Here is a 24,545-nt window from a genome sequence, read left to right as displayed (position 1 = left end):
GGAGCGCGAGGGAGGAGGGAGCGAGAGAGCAAGCGGCGGAGGGAGGGGAGACCAACTTCTAGTGCTACCATAATTCGCCTAAAGCAGGTGCAGCAACTTTCACCCCGCCTGGCAGCCCGCTGAGAGCGAGAGAAGACCACGTGCACCAAACTTTAGGGGAGGAAAAATGGGAACATGGGGAGAAGACGTGGGGCGGCAGATCTGAAAAAGATGGTAGGTGGAGGGACCCCAGGGATTCACCCTGGCCTCGGACTAATCCTATGGCGCGTTTGCAAACCCCGGCCATCCCTTGGAGTCTGGAGGTACGGCCAAGTCCTGCTCCCACACGGTTGACTGGTTCCCGGCGGGCTGCGCTCGGCGCGGGGAGTGGCCGGGGGCCCAGAGACGGAGCCAGTGTCAGGCCCGGGCCCTGCCTGGCCTCCCTCCTGCTCCCCACTGCGTGGGGGCTGAGGGTGGGCTTTCTGAGCCTAGGGTAGAGGGCGGGGAGGCCCCTTCAGGGCTTTGTGAACGATCACCCCCGGGCGCGCACTGCCTCCCTCTGCGGAAAGGGAATTTCCCGTAAAGTGCTCTGCGAACCAGTGAAGAAGGGGCCCAAGGCCAGAGCCATGCGGGCAAAGTGAAGTGCAAAGTTGAGGCAATTATCCGGACAAATTAGATTGTAAACAAAACCCCGCGTCTCTGAACATCGCTTTTGCCCAGGGGGACTGGAGGGATTGTCCAGTGGTGGCGGCGATGGTGTGTTTGGGTTGGGAGGGGGAGGTCTGGGTGAGGAAATGCCCACGGCCCAAGGGGGAGGGCTGTGTTGGTAGCAGACGCACCACTCAGAGTCCCGTGGAAATCTCACTACCTGTCCCCCTCCCCGCCCCACACACGCCGGAAACATCTCCCATCTGTCGCGTGTGTTGGGGGTGGGGAGAAGTGAAGGAGGCCTCAGGGGTCCTCGTGAAGTACCCCAACCTAGCTCAGTGATGCCGGGTCCCCATGACCAAGGGAGAATCCTGTTGTGGGATCAGGACAGGAAGACAATGGCTCTTGAAGCCTCCCCTGGCCCTAAATCCTCAGGCAGGTGGACAAGGGGCCGGTATAGTATATGAGCCCCTGTGGAGTGGGAGCTGGAAGCCTGAGGGGTGGGGGCGGAGCTGCAAGGATTGATGCTTAGTTGCCTGGGGGGAGGGGATTTCTTGGCCCTTCCAGTGGTCCTTGAAAGAAAAGGGGATCTCAGAGAGGAGGCACCCTCTTGGGTTGTTTTTCATCACTTCTGTCCCTTTTCTGCAATGTTAGTGACACCTGCACAGGTCCACATTTTATATATTTGCCCGTTGGGCAAGTGTGACAGGCATACTTAGGTCCTGCTGGAGCGTTTTAGATTTCTAGGTGTGAAATTGTGCAGGGAAGACTCTAAGTGCCATTTATGTGGCTATCTCGGTGTCCTTTCCAGTGGGGCAACTGAGATAACCATAGCCGTAAGAATAAAATAACAGCTAACATCTGAGTCGTACCACCCACCAGCCATTTAATCTTCACAGTAAGCCCAGTAGGGAGATAATTCTATTATCTCCATTTTATAGAAGAGGAAACTGAGTCACAAAGAGATCAAGTCACTTGCCTGGGCTTACACAGCTGCTGGTCAGTGATAAGCCAGATTCCAACTAGATCCACTTCAGTGAGGACAAGAAAGAAGCTTATGGTGGTCCCTGAAGCGGCACTGCCTGCTTGTGGGTTAGCTGAGGGGAAGGGTATTCTGGGAGAAAGAAAGCCCTTGGTAGTACTATCTGATTTATCTCCTGTTGAGGGCCAGCTCGAGTGGAAATCATGGTGTGTGGACAGCCCTAGGCCAAGCCTGGAGTGGCAAGTCCTTGTGTCAGACCAGCTGGGCCAGTGACTATGTCCTCAGTTCTCCTTCCTATCCTTCTTGCAGCAAAGGCTGAGGGTGGGGTGAGAACTAGGGGCTTTGGAGACAAAAGAGAGAATTTCTGTAGGGGGGTATTGAATGAGGTGACCTCCGAGGGGCTTCAGCCCTCTTCTGGCTGGTTCACTGAATGGTTTTCCCATCCCCTTCCTGCAGCAGCCCTTGTACCTCACACATGGGCTCACTTGCCCAGAGGGATTGCCCTGGGAAATGCTTCGCTTTCAGTTCAGTTTACCCCTCATCTTCAGGCCAGTTCAGTTCACAGCTCCCTGTGAGCTACAGTGGGGGCTCAAGGCATCAAAAGACCCTGTCTTGTCTTCACCTAAAGGGCATTTTAGTGAGGAAGACAAAGCCTCCCCAAAGAAAGATACAGAACAAATGCCCCCAAATCAAAGAAGCCAGTCCAAAGCCCTTCTTCCTGGTGCAAGAGCTTCGTTGAGAAGGTTGACAAGAGTAGCCCTTGGCTCCAAAGTGGGAGTGACTGGGAGCAGGCAGGAGGGTCCCCTTTCTATCCTTGTTCCTTCCCAGGACTCAGGGCAGGTGCAGGTGCTTTGATGGTGGCTGGAACCAAGGCTCATGGCTTGGCCCTTCCAGGGGGCCATAGTTAAGAGCACAGGGGCTAGAGTCAGGCAGCTTTGGGTTGAACTTCAGCCTCTGTCATTTAACCAGTGTGTGACCGAGGCAAGTTACATGATGTTTGAGTCTCAGTTAACTCACTCATCACCTCACTCATCAGTTGGGAGATTGGGAGGCCTCCTTGGGTGGCTGGGAGGGAGGATGGGCAAAACTTCTAGCCTGGTAATGTGTTCCTCACATGCTTTCCATAATTACTTATTTTCCCTTTGATGAGCTCCGGGGTCCTCACTTAAAATGAGGAATGCTGACCTCACAAAGCTGCAAATCATGAGTTGCCACTTATTAAATGCTTGCCAGGCAGTCGAATAACGTGCTGTTCAGCTTATCACCCCAGCAATGGTGACTCTTCTCCAGGTGGAGCTAAGAGAGGTCAAATGACTTGCTCAGTTCACATAGCTAGGAAGTAGCGTGGCGAGTACTTGCTCCCATGTCTCCTGCTCTGAAGCAGATGCCCTTTCCCAAGGTCAGCCGCCACCCTATTGTGGAGGTGAAGTGGGCTGATGGATGAGCTTGTTCCTAGCAGCAGGCCTGATACTCAGGAGTAGGTTGGGGTGGTGATGGTGTGTACATCTAGAAACATTTGCTTCATTCCTATGGTCCCAACAAACCTAAGCCCAGATATTTTATGTTTCTTTTATTATTATTATTATTATTATTATTATTATTATTATTATTATTATTGAGACAGAGTCTCACTCTGTTGCCCAGGCTGGAGTGCAATGGCACAATCTTGGCTCACTGCAACCTCCGCCTTCTGAGTTGAAGCAATTCTCCTGTCTCAGCCTCCCGAGTAGCTGGGACTACAGGCTCATGCCACCATGCCCTGCTAATTTTTGTATTTTTAGTAGAGATGGGGTTTTGCCATATTGGCCAGTCTGATCTCGAACTCCTGACCGCAAGTGATCTGCCCACCTTGGCCTCCCAAAGTACTGGGATTACAGGCATGAGCCACTACACCTGGCCAAAAACTATTTTTTAGTTATTGAGGAATAAAACTTTATCAGCATAGGCTGGGTGTGGTGGCTCATGCCTGTAATCCCAGCACTTTGGGAGGCCGAGGCAGGTGGGCGGATCACCTGAGTTTGGGAGTTTGAGACCAGCCTGACCAACATGGAGAAACCCCATCTCTACTAAAAATACAAAATTAGCCAGGTGTGGTGGCACATGCCTGTAATCCCAGCTACTCAGGAGGCTGAGGCAGGAGAATTGCTCGAACCTGGGAGGCGGAGGTTGCAGTGAGCTGAACTCATGCCATTGCACTCTAGCCTGGGCAGCAAGAGCGAAACTCTGTCTCAAAAAACAAAACAAAAAACAAAAATAAAACCCACTTTATCAGCATAATACAGTAACTCTACTCCACTCCATTCCTAAGTATATGCCAATAAAAATGCATATGTACATATGTTCACCAAAAGGCATACACCAGAATGCTATGCCATCTCTTCGCATGTGCTTACTATTCACAACAGCCGTCAACAATGGAATAGGTGACTAAACCACGGTCTTCTCATCCGTGGGCTAGTCCTTGGCAATGAGAATGAACAAACCATTGCTACATGCAACAACATGGAGGAATCTCACAAATATAACGTTGAGCATAGAAGCCAGACACAAAAGAAAACAGTTTGATTCCATTGATAGGAAATTCAAAACCCAATCCAATGAATTGATGGCTTTAAAACTCAGGAGCATGACTGTTTTAGGTGGGGGTGTGACGGAGGGGCACGAGGGGATTTCTGGGGGTCTTTTTGAATTTGGGAGTTGGTTACATGCATGCGTTCACTTTGTAAACATTAATTGAGCTATAAATTTTATGCTTAAAAGTGAAACATGTAAAAATCATTGCTAATATAGGCCTTTCCGTGACTCTCCTTCTTTCCCATTCTCCATCCTTCCCTTGTGGTTTCCTGAAGTTGGCCTTCCCAAGTAAGTTTTCTACTCTTACTCCTTTGGTATTGCTTAGGTATCTCAAAATTTTCTTTTGTTTTAGTTATTTATTTTTATTCACTTTTGTGGCATAGTAAAGTATCAAGCAATTAAAATTTTAAATGAAAGGTAGCCTGCTCCTTGTTTTTTTTTTTTTTTTTTTTGAGACGGAGTCTCGCTCTCTCACCCAGGCTGGAGTGCAGTGGCGCGATCTCGGCTCACTGCAAGCTCCGCCTCCTGGGTTCACGCCATTCTCCTGCCTCAGCCTCTCCGAGTAGCTGGGACTACAGGCGCCCGCCACCACGCCCGGCTAATTTTTTGTATTTTTAGTAGAGACGGGGTTTCACCTTGGTCTCGATCTCCTGACCTCGTGATCCACCCGCCTCGGCCTCCCAAAGTGCTAGGATTACAAGCGTGAGCCACCGCGCCCGGCCTGCTCCTTGTTTTTACTTGTGTTTTGCTGAACTTCATGCTGCCGAGATGAATGTCTACATTTTTGTTGCATGTGTTGTGTGTGTCTCTGGGTCACTTACTTAAGAGGCCGCTGGAGAGGATTCTACCATATCAGTGTGCCCCATCTTGTTTTGTTACCCAGCCTCCCACTGATGGGACAGTTCGATTGTAGTAGATGTTTGGGTATTATGGTCTCCTTGCTGCAGTAGGCTTCCTTCTGTGACCTCCCTTCCCACTGTGCCTCTCCTTCCCTTCTACTCCGGAATCTTTTTTGTGGTTCTTCTACTCCGGAATCTTTTCCCTTTCCCATCTCTCCCCTGTTCCTCCATTCCCTGCTTCCCAATCTTTCTGACTGGGAAAGACTTAGGATCTGTGCCGATTGGAGGTGAGGGAGGGATAGGAGAGGGACAGCCTTTTCCTTTTCCACAAAGGCTCCTCTGCCCCAAGATCAATGATGATTTAAAGAAAGAAGTATTTCATTAGGGGTTGACATCTTAATGAACCATGCCAGGAACTTTCAAGGCACTCTCTAGGCTTCCTTGGTTTTAAGGGGAGCTCCTACCTCTGGGGGAGGCTTATCAGTTTACCATATTGCCCCAAGTAGATGACCATGGTAGTGTGGGTAGCTGTGCCAGGGGCTGTGGAGGAGAGGGCCGCCAGGACTGGGGCGAGGCTGGCTTGTCCTTCTAGGTGCCAGGCTGACCGGGTGCCTGGGCCCTTGGAGATATTTGCAGTTCCTTTTGGGACTTTTAGGGAGTCAGAGACTGAGGCCTTGTCCAAAAGGTGGTGGGCATGGGACTTTGGGCTGATTGGTGGAAAATCAGTCATTAAAGATCAGGAAATAAGCGATAGCTTGACAAGCAGTGAGCAATTTTCCACTAATTGGAACACAGCATTTTTAGGTCAAATGAGATCCGTACATGGAGGGATTTCTGTGCAGGAAGAGAGCAGGACACACAGGGAAGGGCCAAGAGAGCAGACCCAGTGCCTTATCCCTCCTGCATGCACCCCACCCATGGGGGTGGGGATGGGGTGGAGGATGCATGAGGGTAGCAGAAGCCCCAGGAGTGGGCACAGAGAAAAGAATTCCTTTTTCCTTCATTTGGTTCTTCCTCATCTTTTTTTTTTTTTTTGGACATGGAGCTTCCGCTCTGTTGCCCAGGCTGGAGTGCAGTGGTGCAATCACAGCTCACTGTGATCAACCTCCTGGGCTCAAGTGATCCTCCCACCTCAGCCTTCCGATTAACTGTGACCACAACAGGTGTGAGCTACCACACCCGGGTAGAGAAGAGGTCTCTCTGTTGCGCAGGTTCGTCTCAAACTCCTGGACTCAAATAATTCTCCCGCCTCAGCCTTCTGAAATGCTGGGATTGCAGGTGCAAGCCACCTCTTCCAGCCCTTCCTTATCTTTTAAGAGCTATCCCACATTTTCCATCCACTTGAAGACTTTTGGATTTAAGTCTCAATTCTGTCACTTTTCTAGCCCCAAATCCTGAAGCAAGGGGCTTAACCTCAGTTTACTGAACTGCAAGATGGGAAGAAAGATGAGAGGCTGGCAGAGAGGTCGTGAGGGCAAGTATGGCTCATGTAGGATTCTTCTCAGTTTAGGCATTGGATAGACTATAGCTACTGTTATTCTTTCTTGATTAACCCAGCCCACTTCTGCCTCTTTCCAGGTGCTCTTTAGCACTGCTATGTCATTGATGTTATAATGTGTTGTTAGCTAACTTATTTAATAAGCTCCCAGTAACTTTTAACAAACCCTATTTTTTGTTAACTGTTTAGCCACTTTATGCCTCATTTCTCCAACTAGATAATAAACTCCTTAGTTTAGGCACCCACAATTTCAGTCATTTGGGGATTTCTCATTGCATCCAGCTTAATTTCTTTGGCAAGGTAGCTGCACAGTACATGCTTATTGATTTGATTATGATTTGATACTTTAGAGCAAAGTTTAAAAAACAAAAAATAGTCTAACACTTTAGGGCAAGTTGGTGTCCTGCAGGTATCAGCTGCATGTTGTAGGACATATGCAATAACTGTGTCTTCAGTGATTGCAAGGAAAGAGCTAGCTAGGGTCAAGGGGGAAGCTTGGGTAGAAAATGGGACAAGGAAGACTCTCATTCCCTCAGAGCCATCCCCTTCTCTCAGAGGGCTGTGCTCCCCATTCTTCTCATCTCTCCTCTGGCTCCCTTTCTGCTTGTTGACTTAGGATGCCTTCAGAACTCTGTTCTTAGCAGAGGATGCATTCCTTCCCCATGGAACCTGGAAGACCTGGGGCTTGGAGTCTCAGCTGCCGGTGCTGGAGGGTGAGGTGGGATATGAAAGAGGAAAGTTAAAGCCCAGGTAGACTCACATTGAAAATAGCTGCTACCTGTTGAGCATCGACTGTTCACCAGGCACTTTTAATATGTATCTGTGATTCCCACAACAGTCCTATTTTTTTTTTAAGAGAAAGCAGTGCTCCAAATGTCAGAGGCAATGAATGTAGAGTAGAAATAAGGGAAGATAAGAGAGTCTTTATACATCCCTTATTGTGTATGGCATCTGGCTGGGTCCATGGAGTGGGGCTCACACATTTCCTCATCCTTGTAATTCTATGCCAGGCCTGGGCCCCAGGCCCCAACTCCTTCCTGGTTCTCCTGCACCCCCTCTTCTTTCTGGTCTTCACCATGTCCCCTAGGGTCTTCTCTCCTCCAGTCCCCTCTGCTCTTGACCCATGGCTCTCCAGCCCCCAGGACCTCTCTCAAGATTGTAAGGCAGCAGGAAGTCCCTGGAGCCAGGTAGTTGAAGGCAAACTGAAGCTGGGTCTTGCTTAAAGAAGAACCACCCATGCATCAGACACTGTGCTAAGCACGCTCCACACATGACCTAATTTCACCTCCCAACAGTCCTCTAAGATGATGCAACAGCTACTTGTTGGTGCCCTGTCTGGTGCACTGTGACTTTTCACCCCTAAGGCTTCCAATCACTAGTGCCTGCCTTTCCTAGCCTAAGGGTTTCCTTTGGCATTAGAGCCCACTTTTCCACTGTGTGGGAGACCAGAAGTGCCAGGGAACTAACACTTCCTGGGGGAGCCCTCCACCCATAACTGATGGGAATTGGTATATAAATACCCGTACTCCCTCACTCCTCTTGTGGGATAACTCCGAGTCGTGTGTGCCGTGCATAATCCCAGGGTTTCCTCTGTGGGACTGAGCCCATCCTGTAGCTGGCTTGGTAACATATACTTTGTTGCCTCCTTTCCTTGTCTTACCTCCCCACTTTTCTACTGGTATTTCCTTCACCTCCTAAATCAACCATTTGCAATGGAATAGTGTCTCAGGGGCGGCTTCTGTGGGAACCCAGCCTAAATCAGGTTGATACTATTATTATCTTCATTCTATAAATGACAAGACTAAAGCTCAGAAAGGCTGAAATTCATACACGGTTCCACAATTATGTAAGTACAGCACCTGCCTTCATACCCTGGCTTGTTACACACCAGAGTGATCACCTCATTGCTCTAGTATATGGCTTCTTGAGGGCCCTTTCCCTCTCAAGAAGACTGGTTCAAGGCAATTCCCCTTGGCCTCCTGCCTTGAGAGGTAGGAGGTGGGGAGCAGGGTGGGTCAGGGGTACACTGGGAGTATTTCCAGCCCACCTAGTCCCCATCTTCCTGTGGGACACTGGCCAGCAGTCATAGCCAGTCTCTGGATTGCAGGCAGAAAGAGAAGCAGAGAACACCTACAGGGCTGGAGATATGATGAATAGAAAGAAGTGAAAGCCACCTGGAGTGCTGGAAAAGAAGAGGACTGAATCAGGGGTACAAGGAGAGGGCAGGCTTGGGGCTGAGAATCTTTCTGAGCATTTGCAGTACACAGCAGCTCCTGCAAAAACAGAAGGAATGCGAAGAGAGACAGGAAAGGATTTATTTTTTTCTGTTTTATTTTAGAGTCAGGATCTCACTTTGACACCCAGGCTAGAGTGCAGTGACATGACCATAGCTCGCTGCAGCCTCGAATTCCTGGGCTCAAGAGATCCTTCTGCCTTAGCCTCTGAGTAGCTGGGACTACAAAAGGATTTCTTGATGTTAGAGTTTGCTCACCCAGGGAATGTGGGAAGTCCCCTGCTGAGAACCTTCGGACCAGACAAGAAATTGGCCTGCCTCTTTTATGAGAGTGGAGGTGGGCCCCTTGGGACAGGAAAGACCTGATCCCTCCAGAGACAAAAGTTACCTGGTGAGAACACCTTCATGTTTTCTATTTGTTTGGTTTTCATGACACCTTTGTCTTAGTTTAGGTTCTCCCTGAAGCAGACTCTGACAGTGATTCAAGCATAAGTGGTTTATTTGGGAGGTGGTCCCAGAAATACCAGTGGGGGAGCAGGGCAGGGAGAATGAAGGGAAGACAGCCAATAAAGGGAGTGTTATCCCACAGTCAGCAAGAGGAGTGCAGTCCCACTGGGGACTTGAGCATGCGTAACACACACTGCACACAAGCCAGCCCACGGGCGCAGGCCTTAGGGTACTCATCCACCAACTTCCCCTTCATCATGGGCTGTGTCCTCCTTCTAGGCGCATTCACTCTCCAGCACTTCCGGCCTGCTCTGGGCTGGAGCCAAGGGTGTTTCCACGGCCAGGAAAAAACCCTCAGGCAAAGAGCAGGTGTTGGCAGTAAGCAGGCTTCTACCTTTAGAGGCGAACACTGAGAGAGATGGGCAGGGTGCCAGTGCCTGCCACACTCTGCCCTTCTGTTCTCCTGCTTAACTTTTCCTTTTCATGAGTCTTTGTGGGCTCATCTCATCTCCCACTGTCCTGTCTGAAGCACTGGGCGTTGCCCCACTCTCTCCTCGTCGTCTGTGCTCTCGGACAAGCCCATCTACTCTCATGGTTTTACCTACCACTTTTGAGATGGTGGCTCCCACTACTATAGTGTGTGGGACCTGGATCCCATGTGCATGTTTGTGGGCCTCCAGGGATGGCACACTCAACATGTCCCCAGCCCAAGCCGTCTTCTGTATCCATAACATGCTCCACCTCTGCATTTTCGCCCCATTGGTGGCACCATAATCTACCCAGTCATTCTAGAAACTAGAATCATCCCTTGGTTCTCCTTATCTCTTCCTCTTCACATCCAGTCACCAAGTCCTGTGGCTTCCAAGGCATTTCTCAGAGTCATTCCCTCCTCTTTACCTCCACTTTCCCTACTATTGGTCAGGGCAGGACCCTCATCATCTCCCATCTGGAATATTCCAATAGCCTCCTAGCTGGCCTCCCCACTGCCAGCCTTATCCTCTTCTGGAGCCTCCCTTCAGTGCATCCTCCACAGTGGTGAAAAAGTTCTATCTAACATGCCATACCAGGCTGGGTGTGGAAGCTCATGCCTGTAATCTCAGCACTTTGGGAGGCTGAGGCAGACGGATTGCTTGAGGCCAGGAGTTCAAGACCAGCCTGGACGACATGGCAAAGCCCCATCTTTAATAAAAATTAAATAAATAAAATTCCAGCCTGAACTTGTCATGCCCTGCTTAAGATGCATTCAAAATTCAAGCACCTTGGCTGGGTGCGCAGGGTACAAGGTATCCTTTCTTGAACCTCTGGTTCTATCCCTGGCCACTCCCAGCTCTGCCACCTGGGACTTGTGGCATGTCCAATGCTCTTCCATGTAGCTAGGCTTCCTCTCAGACTGTGTCCTCTGTTTGGAATATCTTTTCTCCCATATGCTTTCACTGCTGACTAAGACCCAGCTCAGATGGCACCTCTTCTTGGAAGTCTTCCCTGAATGCCCCAGGCTGGATTAGACACTCTTCTTTTGTGCTCTTGAATCAGTGCAAACATCAGAAAATCCACTTCAAATTGGGCTTAAATAACAATGAAAATTGACTGACTCTTGTACCTGAAAGTCAAGGGAGCAGGACTCGCTGCAGATGATGTGTGATCCAGGGGCTTAAAACGATGCCCTTGGGTGCTCCCATTGCTTAACTCTGCCTTTTCCTGGGTGGGCTTTATTCTTAGAGTCCTTGGAGGGAGTCCCATCAGCTTCAGACTCACATCCAACCCACTTCAGTCTAGTGAATTGTTCAAGCCAACACTTACTTAGCTTATTTGAACTTGGCTAGGGATTGACTTGCCCTTCTCCAAACCCATCAAAATGGCCAAGGGCTTACAGTGTTCTACTTCAGGGGTTGGTGTATGATGGCCAAATCCTGCTTACCACTTGTTTCTGGAAATAAAGTTGTATTGAGCAGAGTCATACTCATTTGCTTATGTATCATCTGTGGCTGTTTTTGTGTGACAGGGGCAGAGTTGGGCAGTGGAGGCAAAGACCAGCAAACTTTTGCTGTATTTTAACCTCTGCAGGCTATGAGGCAAAATTGAGAATATGCAGGGATTTACATAACAAGAGAGAAAACAAATTTCCACAAAACTTTTATTGATGAAATTAGAATGACAATAATAATTGAGTACTTTTTTTTTGTACTACAGGTCTACTAATAAGAAGAATGAAATTTGGGGAAAGGGGATAACATTTTGCTTGGTTGGGGTTCAAATTTAATGCTCCCTATTATCAAAGCGACCACCAATGTTCATCTGTGAAAACCACTTAGCTAACAGACCATACAAAACCAGGCAGGATTTGGTCTGTGAGCCACAGTTTGCAGACTCCTGAATTAAATCAAAGCATTACAGAGCTAAGGGAAGAGACGGTGGAAAGCTGATGCTGGAGATGATGCTGACCCCATAGGTCTGTGGGAGGCATCTTATAAGGCATTTCTTTATCAGGCAAGTTCATGTCCATTGAGCTCCTTAATCCTGACAACAATTCCATGAGGGTAGGGAGGGCAAGGATGGTTGTACACTCTTCAAAGAGGAGGCTGAGGCTCAGAGAGAAGTGGCTTGTCTGAAGTTTCATAGCAAAGCCTCTCTGGGACACCTTTGAGGATGCTAAGACATGGGCCTTGGAACATGTGCTTTGTTGAGTAATTGAACAATTATATGTGTCTCCTGGTTGGAAGACAGGCTGAGCCAGCAGAGGGACAGGCTGGTCTGAACATGGCCTGGAAGGCTAAGTTTCCAGCTGGCTTTGTGACATCTAGTGGTCTCCAGGAATAGGGCTGGTCAACATGGTGCCTAGGAACGCAGTGTGGCTTCAAGACTCTCTGAGCATAGGCCTGTCTCCCTATGCAGGACTGGGGATACCGGCGTAGCAGCTAGAAAGAAATCAGGGCTGGGCGTGGTGGCTCACACCTGTAATCCCAGCACTTTGGGAGGCCAAGGCAGGAGGATTGGTTGAGACCAGCCTGGGCAACATAACAAGACCCCCCACTTTTTTTTTTTTTTTTGGAGATGGAGTCTCTCTATGTTGCCCAGGCTGGAGTGCAATGGTGCAATCATGGCTCACTGCAACCTCCACCTCCCAGGCTCAAGCGATTCTCCTTCTTCAGCCTTCCAAGTAGCTGGGATTACAGGCACCCACCATCATGCCTGGCTAATTTTTGTATTTTCGTAGAGACAGGTGTTTTGTAGAGATAGGTGTTTCATGTTGGCCAGGCTGGTCTTGAACTCCTTATCTCAGGTGATCTGCCTGCTTCAGCTTCCCAAAGTGCTGGGATTACAGGTGTGAGCCACCATGCCTGGCCATGAGACCCCTTCTCTACAAAAAATACAGTTATTAGCCGGGCATGATGGCGTGTGCTTATAGTCCCAGATACTCAGGAGGCTGAGGTAGGAAAATCTCTTGAGCTCAGGAGGCAGGGGTTGTCATGAACCAGGATCTCACCACTGCATTTCAGCCTGGGCAACAGGGCAAGACTCCGTCACAAAAAACAAACAAAAAAATAGAAATCAGACTTCAGGCAATAATGCCCAGCCCTACAAACAAAGATTTTGACCCTCTACCTCACTGCCTACAGCCTTCAATGCCTGGCCTCATCTGGGTCCCTGAGGAGCAAGCCTGCATCATGTATCCTGTGGGCAGGCTGTGGGCAGCCCTCCTCCGGCTTACCTGGCCTCAGGTAGGGCTGCCCAAGGTCAGGGAGGGTGGGTGGAGGCAATCAGATGTGAAGGACAGATGCTGAGTTCCTTTCCAGGCTGAAGATTTGTAGGTACTGAGCATGTGTGTTCTGGTACATACAAATACACACACAGACACTTCACAGATTCCCTGTCTCACACACGTTTTCACACTCCCGTAGTCACCTCCATCTTCACTACCACCATCTCATACTCACATACATGCACAGTCTCATGGTTTCTCACTTTTTTTTTTTTTGAGATGGAGTCTGGCTCTGTCGCCCAGGCTGGAGTACAGTGGCACGATCTCAGCTCACTGCAACCTCTGCCTCCCTGGTTCCGGCGATTCTCCTGCCTCAGCCTCCGAAGTAGCTGGGATTACAACCATGCACCACCACGCCCAGCTAATTTTTGTACTTTTAGTAGAGACGGGGTTTCACCATGTTGGCCAGGCTGGTCTCGAACTCCTGACCTCAGGTGATCCGCCCGCCTTGGCCTCCCAAAGTGCTAGGATTACAGGTGTGAGCCACCGCGTCCAGCTGGCTTTTCACATTTTTTCATGCACTCTCAAGCTAGCACAACATATTCATATGCACAACCATGTTCATACATACTTCTATTAGTTTCCTGGGACTGCCACAACAAAGTATCACACACTGGGTAGCTTAAAACAACAGGAATTTATTGTATCACAGTTTTGGAGGCCAGAAGTCCGAAAGCAAGTTTCCTTCTGAGACTTGTGGGGAAGGGCCTTTCCTTGCCTTTGCTGGCTTCTGGTAGCCCCAAGTATTCTTTGGTTTGGAGGTGCATCACTTCAGCTTCTGCCTCCATCTGTCTCTGTGTCTTCACATGGACATCTTATAAGGACACTAGTCATAATGCATGAGGGCCACTCTATTCCAATAGGGACTCATCTAACTGATAACATCTGCAATGATACTGGTTCCAAATAAAATCATATTCGGAGGTTCTGGGGTTAGGACTTCAATATATCCTTTTTGGAGAGGAGCACAATTCAACCCAAAATACCACCTACAGCCATAAAATCTCACATACATAGGCCATACTGCCATAGTGACACAGATATAAACACACATTCCCATAGTCACAAAAATCACACTCCCATATACAATTTCAGGGTCAGACACTCCCATGGTCCCCCCACATGCATGCATACACACACATGGCAAGGTCATCACATACACACTCCTTTAGTTTCCCAGTCTTACATACAGCCCTACACACCCCCTACAGTCACACCCCTTCGCACACCCTCCTGCCCCCACCTCAGTCCCAGAGGCCACCCTGCGGAGGTCACGCTCAGAGACCCGGCACATTTGCAGCCTCGCACTTGGCTCATACATCTCACATCCTCTCCCACCCACACAGTCTCTCCCCTCTGACTCCTCCGCCCAGCTCACCAGTTCCCCCACCAACCCTCATGGCAAGGAGGCAACAGACTGGCTCTGTCCCACTCCAGCGGGGGCACCAGGTGGCTCCCTCCTTGTCCTCTGGAATCTGGTGCCCCCACAAGCCTTCTGCCTTTTCAGGCTCCCACGCTTCCGTCTCGGGGGCAGACAGACAGACAGACAGGCACATCCACACACTCTCATGCTCACACACGCGCCCCTCCGGCAGCCCCACGGCAGCAGTCTGTTCCTCATTATGGGCCAATGCGCCTGTTTACTCACCCAGCTGGAGATGGTTAGAGAGTGATAAATAATGAAAGAGAAAACAGGCTTTTCCCCTCTGTGGCTTCTATTTATGTAACATGTGTCACTGTGCATTCACAGACTTTGTTTCGGAGCTGGTTGCAGGAAATAGTTTATTTTTTCCGGACGGTGGCTTAAGGGGTGGGGAGGTGGGGGGCAGGGTTTGGGTTTCTGATCTCACGCCCATAGGAGTTTCGGAATCTGGCTCCCAGAGTCCTCTTCCCCTGGTGCCTCGTCTCCTCGCCTCCCCTGACATCCCCGGGGTGGGCATCATGGCTAGAGGCTGCCTCAGAACCAGGTTCTCCCACTCCACCTATTTGGAATGTGCTGGGGTGGTTGGGGGCCCCTCCCAGCTGCCTCTGAAACCTCCCAGACAGATGGGCTTGTTTTAAGAGCCAGACAGCTTGAGGCTGGGACTCCCAGAGAGGAGGCAGTTGGACAGGGTCTTCCTAGGTAGCCTGCACCTGTCGTTGGGGGAGGATGCAAAAGGATTAATTCTATAAAATAAGAAAAAAAGAGAACCATACCTCGTGTTCACTTAGCACTTTCATCCCCGTGGTCTCTCTGAGGCCTCACAACTTTTAATGGCTGCTTCCCAGGTGAGAGAACTGGAGGAGGGCTTGCCATGGTCTGTGCAACTGGCTGATGAGGAGCCAGAACTTCACACTCAGGCCTCTGAGTCCAGAAGAGCCTCACACAGCCCGCTGCCTCCTCCTCCCAAGGGTGCCTCCCTTGGTAAAGTTCTGGTCACCCTCACTCATTCTAAGGTGGATGGGAGTAGTTATAAGGGTGTGGGGGTTGGAATTTGGGGAATGGTGAGTCATCAGAGGTCTGAGAAGTGTCCCCTTCTCCACCCTTTCCGAAACACTAAGGTGAGCCTCCTTTGGGTGACAAACCAGGGAAGGAAGAAGCAGCAGAAGGTGCCCTGCTCCCCAACCCCCAGTGCAGGGAGGCTCTCGGGAAGCTGGAAGGGCACCTGCCCCCACCTGAGCCTGTCTTTTTGAATGCCAGGGCAGGGAGACAATGTCTTTGTTTGACATGGAGCCCCGGTTGTATCCCAGGCCACCTGCTGGGGGGACCCAGAGGTTCTGGCCTTTGAGGAATATAGCATCCACTATGGAAAATGGGTCCAGAAGCTCCCAACTCCTGCAGACCGTGGGGGATGAATATATACAGGTGCCATGGGATTAAGGTGCAGGGCAGAATCCTGCCCAGTGACCTCGGGGTTCTTTTTTTTTTTTTTTTTTTTTTGAGACGGAGTCTCACTCTGTCGCCCAGGCTGGAGTACAGTGGCGCAATCTCGGCTCACTGCAAGCTCCGCCTCCCGGGTTCACGCCATTCTCCTGCCTCAGCCTCTCCGAGTAGCTGGGACTACAGGCACCCGCCACCACGCCCGGCTAATTTTTTGTATTTTTAGTAGAGACGGGGTTTCACTGTGGTCTCGATCTCCTGACCTCGTGATCTGCCCGCCTCGGCCTCCCAAAGTGCTGGGATTACAAGCGTGAGCCACCGCGCCCGGCCAACCTCGGGGTTCTTGCAGGGAGCATCCCACAGGAATCTCCTGGCTGGGGGGTGAAGTAGCCACCTTCCCAAGACAAGGACTTTAAACACAGTCTGACAAATAAGAGCACATATGGGCCAAGGGCAAAAGAGAAAAAGTGCTAAGGAGGCAGTTTTCAAATTTAGCGGGTGTCAGATTCACAGGGGAGCTTATTAAATGCGGATCCCTGGGCTCCTTTCCTGGTGTTGATTCAGCAGGTCGGGGGGCGCCAGGAATCAGCATAGTTAGCAAGTTCCCGAGAGTTCTCAGACTAGTGGTTTCCCAAAGACTGGGAGACAACAGTGCCCTATGTGGGCCCTGGAGGCAACCCCCCTGCCCAACGCACAAAGATGAGATGCAAGCATCATGGTTAGGTCGGGAGGGATTTTGACTTCCCCCAAAGAGTGAGAATGATTTGGTTAGAGAATGATAAAATTTATTTGGTCCGAAGGAAGGGAGGGAGGAAGAGAGGAAGGAAAATAGAGTTTACCAATACCTATATGTGCCAAGCTGTTACATGACGCTTTTCGTTTTGCTTTGTGTTTTTGTGTTTTAGAGACAGGGTCTTGCTGTGTGGCCCAGGCTGGAGTGCAGTGGCACAATCAAATCACAGAGCACTGCAGCCTCGAATTCCTGGGCTCAAGCAATTCTCCTGCTTCAGCCTTCTGAGTAGCTGGGACTACAGGTGCATGCCACCATGCCTGGCTGTTACACGACATTTTTACCTGGCTGCTTTGACTTTTTGACATTCATATCCATTTTTGGAACCTAAAACGCTGTCAACATTCTATTTCTTATTACCAAGTAATGCTCATACAGACATACCCGCCACAGCCCAAGTCAAAACTTTGTGTCAGCTGGGATGTTGTGCACACCTTGGAGCATTTACCACATGCCAGGCATTGTGCTTTGCACGTACTGCTTTGTTTTTTACTGCACCGCAGCACCGACAGGCAATACTATTCCCATTTTGCTGATGAGGACAGCAAGGGTCAGAGAGGTTTGGTGACTTGCCTAAGGCCACCCGGCTACGTCAACCCTGGCAACAGGAAGAGCTGGTGCTTTTGATTTTTTACTGATCCAGGGAGAGGCCCTATTGGGGAGGTAGAGGGACTGAATCCAGATCCTGCTTTATAGCCCCCTCTCCAGGACTCCCTCCCTCCCACTCTGGAATGGGGAGGTGGATGGAGAGGCACCCTCTCTGCCACTCACTCAACCCCTCTGCCTTTGGGACCCTATGGACTCTCATACAGCCCACCCAGCTTGCACCCTGAGCTCTCTCCCAAGAAGCTGAGCACCTGGGGTCTCAGGCACTCCCTTCCAATTCAGTCCCTGGAGCACTTATGGCTCTGAGGGAGTCCCTGGAGAGGGGGCCGAAAGAGGTGGGGGAGCTTAAGGAACACCTTTCCTGGGCTTCCAGGAGCCCCTTACATCCCTATCCCCTTGGCAGAATGGGTGTGTCACAACTGGAGGGTGGGGGTGTATGGGGATGGCAGAACTGGCCAGACCTACGGTCCCAGATGTTTGTTCAGGCTGCGGCTGAGCCTGATTTCAGATGTAGGGACTCCCAGCAGCTTCGTGGAGGTCCTGCCCGGACCCCCACATGGACACTCACTTGCCCACTTGCACACACGTGTGCCCTCATGCGACTCCCCTCCACACAGAGTTCCACTTGTGAAAACCCAGACAAAGCTCCAGACTAATGTCCCTGTGGACAGTGACGTGAATGGTAAAAATCATCCTCAACCCCAGGTGCTCTGCACACGCTGACTCTAAACTTCACATTGATCCTGCGAGGACGCTTTTCCTGATTACCTCCCCCACCCACCACACACCTTATAGATGAGAAAAATGGGCTTCAGAAAAGCCAAGTGACCGGTCTGAGGCCACACAGCGACCCCATCGCAGAGCAGGGACGGGGGTGCATCTGTTGCAGAGCTCACCCGCGTCCCTCTCACCAGTCTGCTTTTCCCGTCTGGATCCCAGGACCCAGCAGGTGTTCAGCACGTCCACTGATGAATGTGTATGTCTGTGTTTTCTTTCACACACAGTGCAGGCTCCAGCTGCCCCTCTCTCCAAACCCACTCTGAGCTGTGATCTCCCTGCAGGCTCAGAAACTTGCATACCGCTTGGTTTCCCCTACAGCCAGAACTAGTGCCAGCCTGAATTCCCCGGGCTCCAGCCTCAGTTTCCCCTGAGTTTCTCAGGCCTGCACACCTGAGCAAGTCCCTCCCTGCTTTGAGCAGACCCACAGCACTGGTTGAGCTCCTGCTCCAGGCCTGACCCCCACTGTGGAAGCCTCTGGGGTCCAGCCACCTCCATTCTCCTCTCTTCTTCCGAAACGTCAGGCCTGGCACTGCCCCCGCTCAGCCCCCTCTCCCTACGGCCCCCCGGGAGCCCAGGCTTTGCTTGAGGGCAGCGAGTGAAGCCGGCTGTAACAGAGAAACCTCAGGCTCCTCTTTAGAAGTCCCCGGAGGAGGCAGATCTGAGGAAAGGCTGCCGAGAAGGCGCCTGCAGCAATGTCAGCTTGAGAACAACCTGGCTGACAGGATGCTGAGCGGGGATTAAGGTCGGGATCAGGGAAGCCGGGGAAATGAAGGCAAGTTCCCTGCTCCCCTCGCTGCCACCGCTGCTGCCGCGGCTGGGTTTGTCTTCTTGTTTGTTCTGGCTCTGGGAAAGTGGGCGGGGAGGGAAGTGGGCAGGGGTGAGGTGGGGAGGTGGAGGGAAGGACAGGGGAGAGGTGGAGAAGGGCTGGTAGGGGGGTGGAGGGAGGTGGAGGGAAGAGAAAGTCAGGCCTCCTCTGGGTCTTGGGGCTCAGCCAGGGATGGGGCAGAGGCACAGATGGCCCTTACCTGGGACCCTTCCCCTATACCTGTCCCTCTAGCCAGTCTGCCAGCCAGTGGAGCAGCCAGTCGCCCCCCGACACCCACCCCGGAACCCTCCCTCACGTCCTGAGTGTGGGTGGCAGGACCAGTGAGAACAGAATCGACCTTGCCCTGAGAGGCTCCCAGATGCAGTCTACCTCCAGAGAGGAGGTGAGCCTGTTTCCACCTGTCTACACATGCAAGATCCCCTGTCCTGGGGAAAGACCATTACCCCAACCTGCCTCATCATTGACATGTCACAAGAGTCCAGCCAAACAGGCTACTGATTTCCAGGTCATCCAGTGCACAATTCCAGTGAAACCTCAAATCCTTGCGTTGCCCTTGGTGTGGTAGTGAAGAACGTGGCTTCTGGTTTCTGACTGCACGGGGTCACCTTTTGGCTCTGCCACTGATTTGCTATGTCACATTGGGCAAGCTGGCTAACTTTCTGTGCCTCAGTGGGATAAAATCATAGCACCTTCTTATAAACTTGTCAGGAAGATAGAGGGAGTGGACACGTGTGAAGTGCTTGGCATAGGGCCTGCCATGGAGGACAGAGGACATATGCCATAGCGTAGCTTTATTTATTATTGGGGCAGAGTACAGGAATAAGTGTGGCAATTTGAAGTGACTTGGCTGAAAGCTTCCTGGGGGAAGGGGTGTGGAAATCTGATTTTGGAGGCTGAGACTGGGCAGGGGTAGAGAAGTGAATTGGGGGTATGGAACTGAGCTCCCATTTGCCGGGAGAGTGAATTAAGGATGTATCTGGTGAGAGGTGAGAGGCAGAGAGGATGCATTTTCTAGGAGCCCCCATCCCAGCCAGGCTTTCTCCAAAGTTCCCACTTTAACTAGGGGTAACTCTTCCAGCCCTCCCAAGGGCAGGCCAGGGGTGCCAAGACCATGAAAACATGCAGTTTTTCATGGTGACCTTCCCAGAATGGAGTTTATTCCAGAAACCCTAGCCATTCAGGGAGACTCCACTTGTACCTGGGTTTTCTGGACCTGGCAAGGGAGGAAACAGGCACAGAGAGTATAAACCTGGAGGCAGATCGTCCCTAGGGTTGGGTTCCAGCTCTGTGACTGATCATCTATGTGCCTTGGAGCCAGTCAATTAGCCTCTCTGGACCTTAGCTGCCAGGTCTGTGAAATGAGATTGTAATATGTACCTTAGAGGTGTAATGATGAGTAGTTACTCCATAACTATCCACTGTTGATATTCAACTTAGCAAAGAGTTGCTGAGGTCCAGCCAGTTACTGGGGCCCTAATGAATGAGAGACCCTTTCCTAGCCCTCGAGTAGCTGGTGGCCTGCATGTGAGTCCAAATATGATGCTGAAGGCAGTGGCGCTACCTTAAAAGTCCACCTGGGAACCAAAGAGAAGGAGTTCCTGGCATCCACGTCCCAGGAACGTCCCAGGACACCCAAGCAGGGCCTGCTCCCCTGGTCCACCCTCCAGCCCTGCTTGGGTGTCCTCAGCCTCAGCCTGTCACCCTATCTCTGGGACACCCTGGCCAGCAAGCTGGGGATGGGGAGAGTGTTGGTGGGGGAGGGGAATGAGAGCCTTAGGATGGGGTTCTGGGGTTCTGGTAATTGGGGAAAAGCTCTGCTGGGTCTGATTTCTGGGGGAAAGCCTTGGGCAAGGAGGCCCAGTCCCTGCAGAAGTGTGTGAGGAGCACCTTATTGGGGATTTTATCTCTAGGGTCCTGGTTCTAGAATTTTAAAAACCTGTTTTCTTTTCTTTTTGTTCTGTTAATAAAAGTTATGTATATTTATTGTTTAAAAAAATGGAAAATACAGGCCAGGCATGGTGGCTCATGCCTGTAATCCCAGCACTTTGGGAGGCTGAGGCGGGTGGATCACGAGGTCAGGAGTTCAAAACTAGCCTGGCCAAGATGGTGAAACCCCATCTCTGCTAAAGCTACAAAAATTAGCCAGGCGTGGTGGCAGGTGCCTGTAATCCCAGCTACTCGGGAGGCTGAGCAGGAGAATTGCTTGAACCTGGGCAGCAGAGGTTGCAGTGAGCTGAGATCCAGCCACTGCACTCCAGCCTGGGTGACAGAGTGAGACTCCGTCTCAAAAAAAAAAAAAAAAAGGAAAATACAGAAAAGCACAAAAAAGGAAATAAAGATCAGCCATAATCTTTCCACCCAGAGATAATCATGGTACGACTTTACTGTATCTCCTAGTTTTTTTAAAGCTGACTCTCATACACACATTTACACACACTCACATGGACACACATATTCACACACACATTCACAAATATACACTCACTCGCACTCACACATTTACATACACATATATGTAACTTTTTGTTACATGTTTAATGTACACGTCTTTAAGAGTTTAGAAACAAGATCATGGAATCATGAATACATCACCATTTTGTCAACTAATTTTTTTATTAAATAAAATATTGAGAACTTTTCCCCCAGGTCATTACATATTCTTCTCCAACATAATTTAAAACGACTGTGTAGTGCTCTGCCTTTGGGCATAAAGCATCATTTGCATATCATTTTATCAGTCATCACCTGTTGGTCATCCATCCATTTCTCGATTTTCGCTATTATAAATAACACTGAGGTGAACATCCTTGCAGAGAAATCTTCGAGGGGGTCGCTAACTTTCCGATTGTCTATTCATGTCTGTCTACTCCCAGCTTCGATTTTCAATCTTTCTAGGCAGGATCTGTGTCTGATTCGTTGTGACCCCAAAGTCTAGCTTGGCTGCTGGTTCACTGTAGGCATCCAATAATGGTGGACTTGAGTTGCTTTTCTAGAGCATGTGCCCTGGGCTGAGGAATTGGGAAAGTGGGCTGATGAGGAAAGAGCCCACCTTTCCTGCTAGAACACTCAGGGGTCCCCAGTGCCTCTGTGCTGGACCTGCTAACTTCTCCTAGGAAAACACCTTCCCAAGCACAGAGCCACTGGCCATCCCAGGGGCTCACCGAATGGCCCTCCTGTATCTCTTATCTTCCCAGGCAAACTGAACCTTGCCCGGACCCTCCCCCTTCATCCCCTACCCCACCATCTCTGACTCTTTTGAGTTCTTTTGTTGCGTTTTCAAGCTGAAGGCCCAGCAGACAGAGCCCTCTCACCTCTCACCTGCCCGTGTCTGCTGGAGCAATGTTGTGGCAGCTCCCAGCTCCCCATGCAGTCGTCTCCTCCGTGGCCCCCACTTTTGACAGCACAGCCTGCTTGGCTCCTGAGAAGTGCCCACGTGGCACACCTCACCCCTGCCCCTGCTCTGCCTGCCACCTCTCATGGCACCAAAGGAGCCTTTGTCTCTTCCTCGTGGGGCTCTTAGCAGATGCTGACGTTCTGATTTGCAGAATCATGGATTTTGAAGTGGGGACCCAGGTCCCAGTGTTTCAGTGGGTCTTTAAAAAACAGAGAAAGAGAGAGAAAGATAGAGAGAGAGAGAGAGAGAGAAAGTGAGCAAGAGCACGAGAGGTAAGACTTACTAACTTAATTTCCCCTCACCAGCATCCACGCTCCAAACGGCCTGGAATTTCTTCTTTTCAATTTTTAATCTCTTCTTTTCCTCTGTTTTCTTTCCCTCTTCCCCCTTCTCACTCCTTTCCTTCTCCGCTTTCTCGGTCTCTCTCAGCTCTGACACGAACACCCCCCACCCTCCTGTCCTCCTCTCCCCTCCTCTCCCCTCCTCTCCTCCTCTCCCCTCCTCTCTCCTCCTCTCCCCTTCTTTTTTAAGTTTTTTTTTTCTTTTAACTTTCAAGGTCATTCCGGACTCCTGATGCTGCCAGTCCCGCGGTGAGACGTGAGCGCCATTGGCGTCCGTGGCCTCTGTTTCCGTGGCAACCTAGTAACCATTAATTTTCAATTAAAGGAGACAAAAAGCTCGATGACAGCTCCAGGTCTGCTGAAGATGTCAAGAATCTGTATTAATATACAGCAAGAGAGCATAATTGTGTGTCCATCTTCCAGAGCAGCGAAAAATGGAGGGATAATTACCAGCTCGAAAGCCACTCTGTAATTTAGTTCTTACTGTCACCACAGCCCTACACATTAGCATAAATTAAAAGCAGAGTTTATTGTTATCAAAGTGCATTGATATCGCCAGACCTGCTTTCTTCCTTTTAACTGTTTGTCGTGGGTGAGTGACTCCCCAACTCTTGCCAGGGTTTCCCCAGGGTGGGGAGAGTGGAAGTGTGGCTGCTAGACCTGAAAGGTCTAGCTGCCAGCCTCCTTCAGGGCAGGTGCGGACAAGGGTCAGCGTGTTGCCTCTCTGATAGGGTCTGGGGATGATGAGGGGGATGGAGGAGGCTTGGATATTTATTCACTTTTCACATGTAAGTGCTTTGTTTTGCCAATGCGTGCTCCAGCTCTTTGCAGAGGGGGCTGCTGCCCCATCACGGGTCCCCCTTTAGTGCCTAGTACGGTGCAGGGCAGATGATGAGTGCTCTAAGGCAATGTGTTAAACAAAGGAATGAGTGCAGGTGTAGGGGTATTCTCCCGGGGTGAATGTCAGTGGAGAGACCTTGCATTCCCTGTTCAGGGCGTGGCCAGTTCAGGTAGAGATGCTCGTGTCTGCGGCCCAGTTCCTGCTTGGCCACCCAGGACCCCAGATCCCCAGAGGGGTCCCTCTGGACCCCACACCCCTAATCTTGCCGCTTGGCCACCCACCTCCATGGCCTGGGTCCTGCCACGGCCATCGCCTTCATACTCACCTCCGAGTGGTTGGAGAACCTCGAAGTGTCTCGCTGCCAGAGTGCCAGTGACAGCCACAGAAATCATGAATTTCCGTGAATGGGGGATGCGGAGTTTTCTTGTATTCAATCCAGAGAGAGCTGTCCTTCAGAGGGGAATTTAGTGTAATTACCCTTAAGGGAGCGATCCTTACACAGTCAGTCACAACACTGACCTCCTGGCTGAGATTTGACAGCAAAATTGCAGGCTGTGTACTCAACAGAAGGGGCATCCTCCTTTTTTGGGTGTTGAGGGGGGGAGGCGGGAAGGAAGGAGGAGGAGGGAAAGGAGACTCAGAGGCTTTGAAAAGAAAAGTGCTGGCTTACAGCTGCCAGGCGAGCGGGTTCTCCTTGGCAAGGCGTCTACAGGGCAAGGAGAAGGTGTCCAGAGATCCCCTGGAACTTCACCTGGCTCATGAAGAGGGGCCAAGGTAGGCACTCCAGCCCTTCAGATCTTTGAGCTCTGGTTTGTGATCTTAGCTAAAGTTAATCTTATTGTAGGAAGGATTTGGAGGGTACTAGGCACTATTTGATAAACTTCTCAGGCATGTTTTCCCAAACATATCTGTCCCTCGGTCCCTCCCTGGTGCTAGAAGTTCCACCGTTCCTTTTACCTTTAAGTTGACAGATCCAAGACCCTGTAAACCTGCATCTGGGTTACCTGTAAGGACTAATGTGTTAATCTGTGACCACTCCAAATTTAGCATGGATGCGTCTCTCAGATGTGCTGGCCCATCACATGACTGAATCCAAAGGACACAGGGGTCAGGCAAGTTTTCATGAAGGATTGGAAAAAATCTGTTG

At 50.6% G+C, this 24,545-nt stretch overlaps 1 long non-coding RNA gene across 1 annotated transcript; it reads left to right on the top strand.

The window, feature by feature from the left end:
* The first annotated feature begins 58 nt into the window (after positions 1–58).
* Positions 59–23,103, top strand: LOC116459970 (uncharacterized). Its single transcript, XR_004245693.1, has 2 exons — positions 59–213; positions 22,773–23,103. It is a non-coding gene; the product is annotated as an uncharacterized LOC116459970 (long non-coding RNA).
* The last annotated feature ends 1,442 nt before the right edge of the window (positions 23,104–24,545 follow it).

The sequence above is a fragment of the Hylobates moloch genome, unplaced genomic scaffold, assembly GCF_009828535.3.
Source record: "Hylobates moloch isolate HMO894 unplaced genomic scaffold, HMol_V3 SCAFFOLD_20, whole genome shotgun sequence".
NCBI classification, from domain to species: Eukaryota; Metazoa; Chordata; class Mammalia; order Primates; family Hylobatidae; genus Hylobates; species Hylobates moloch.
The sequence above is the reverse complement of the archived record's forward strand: the minus strand, read 5'-3'. Positions and strand labels throughout refer to the sequence as shown.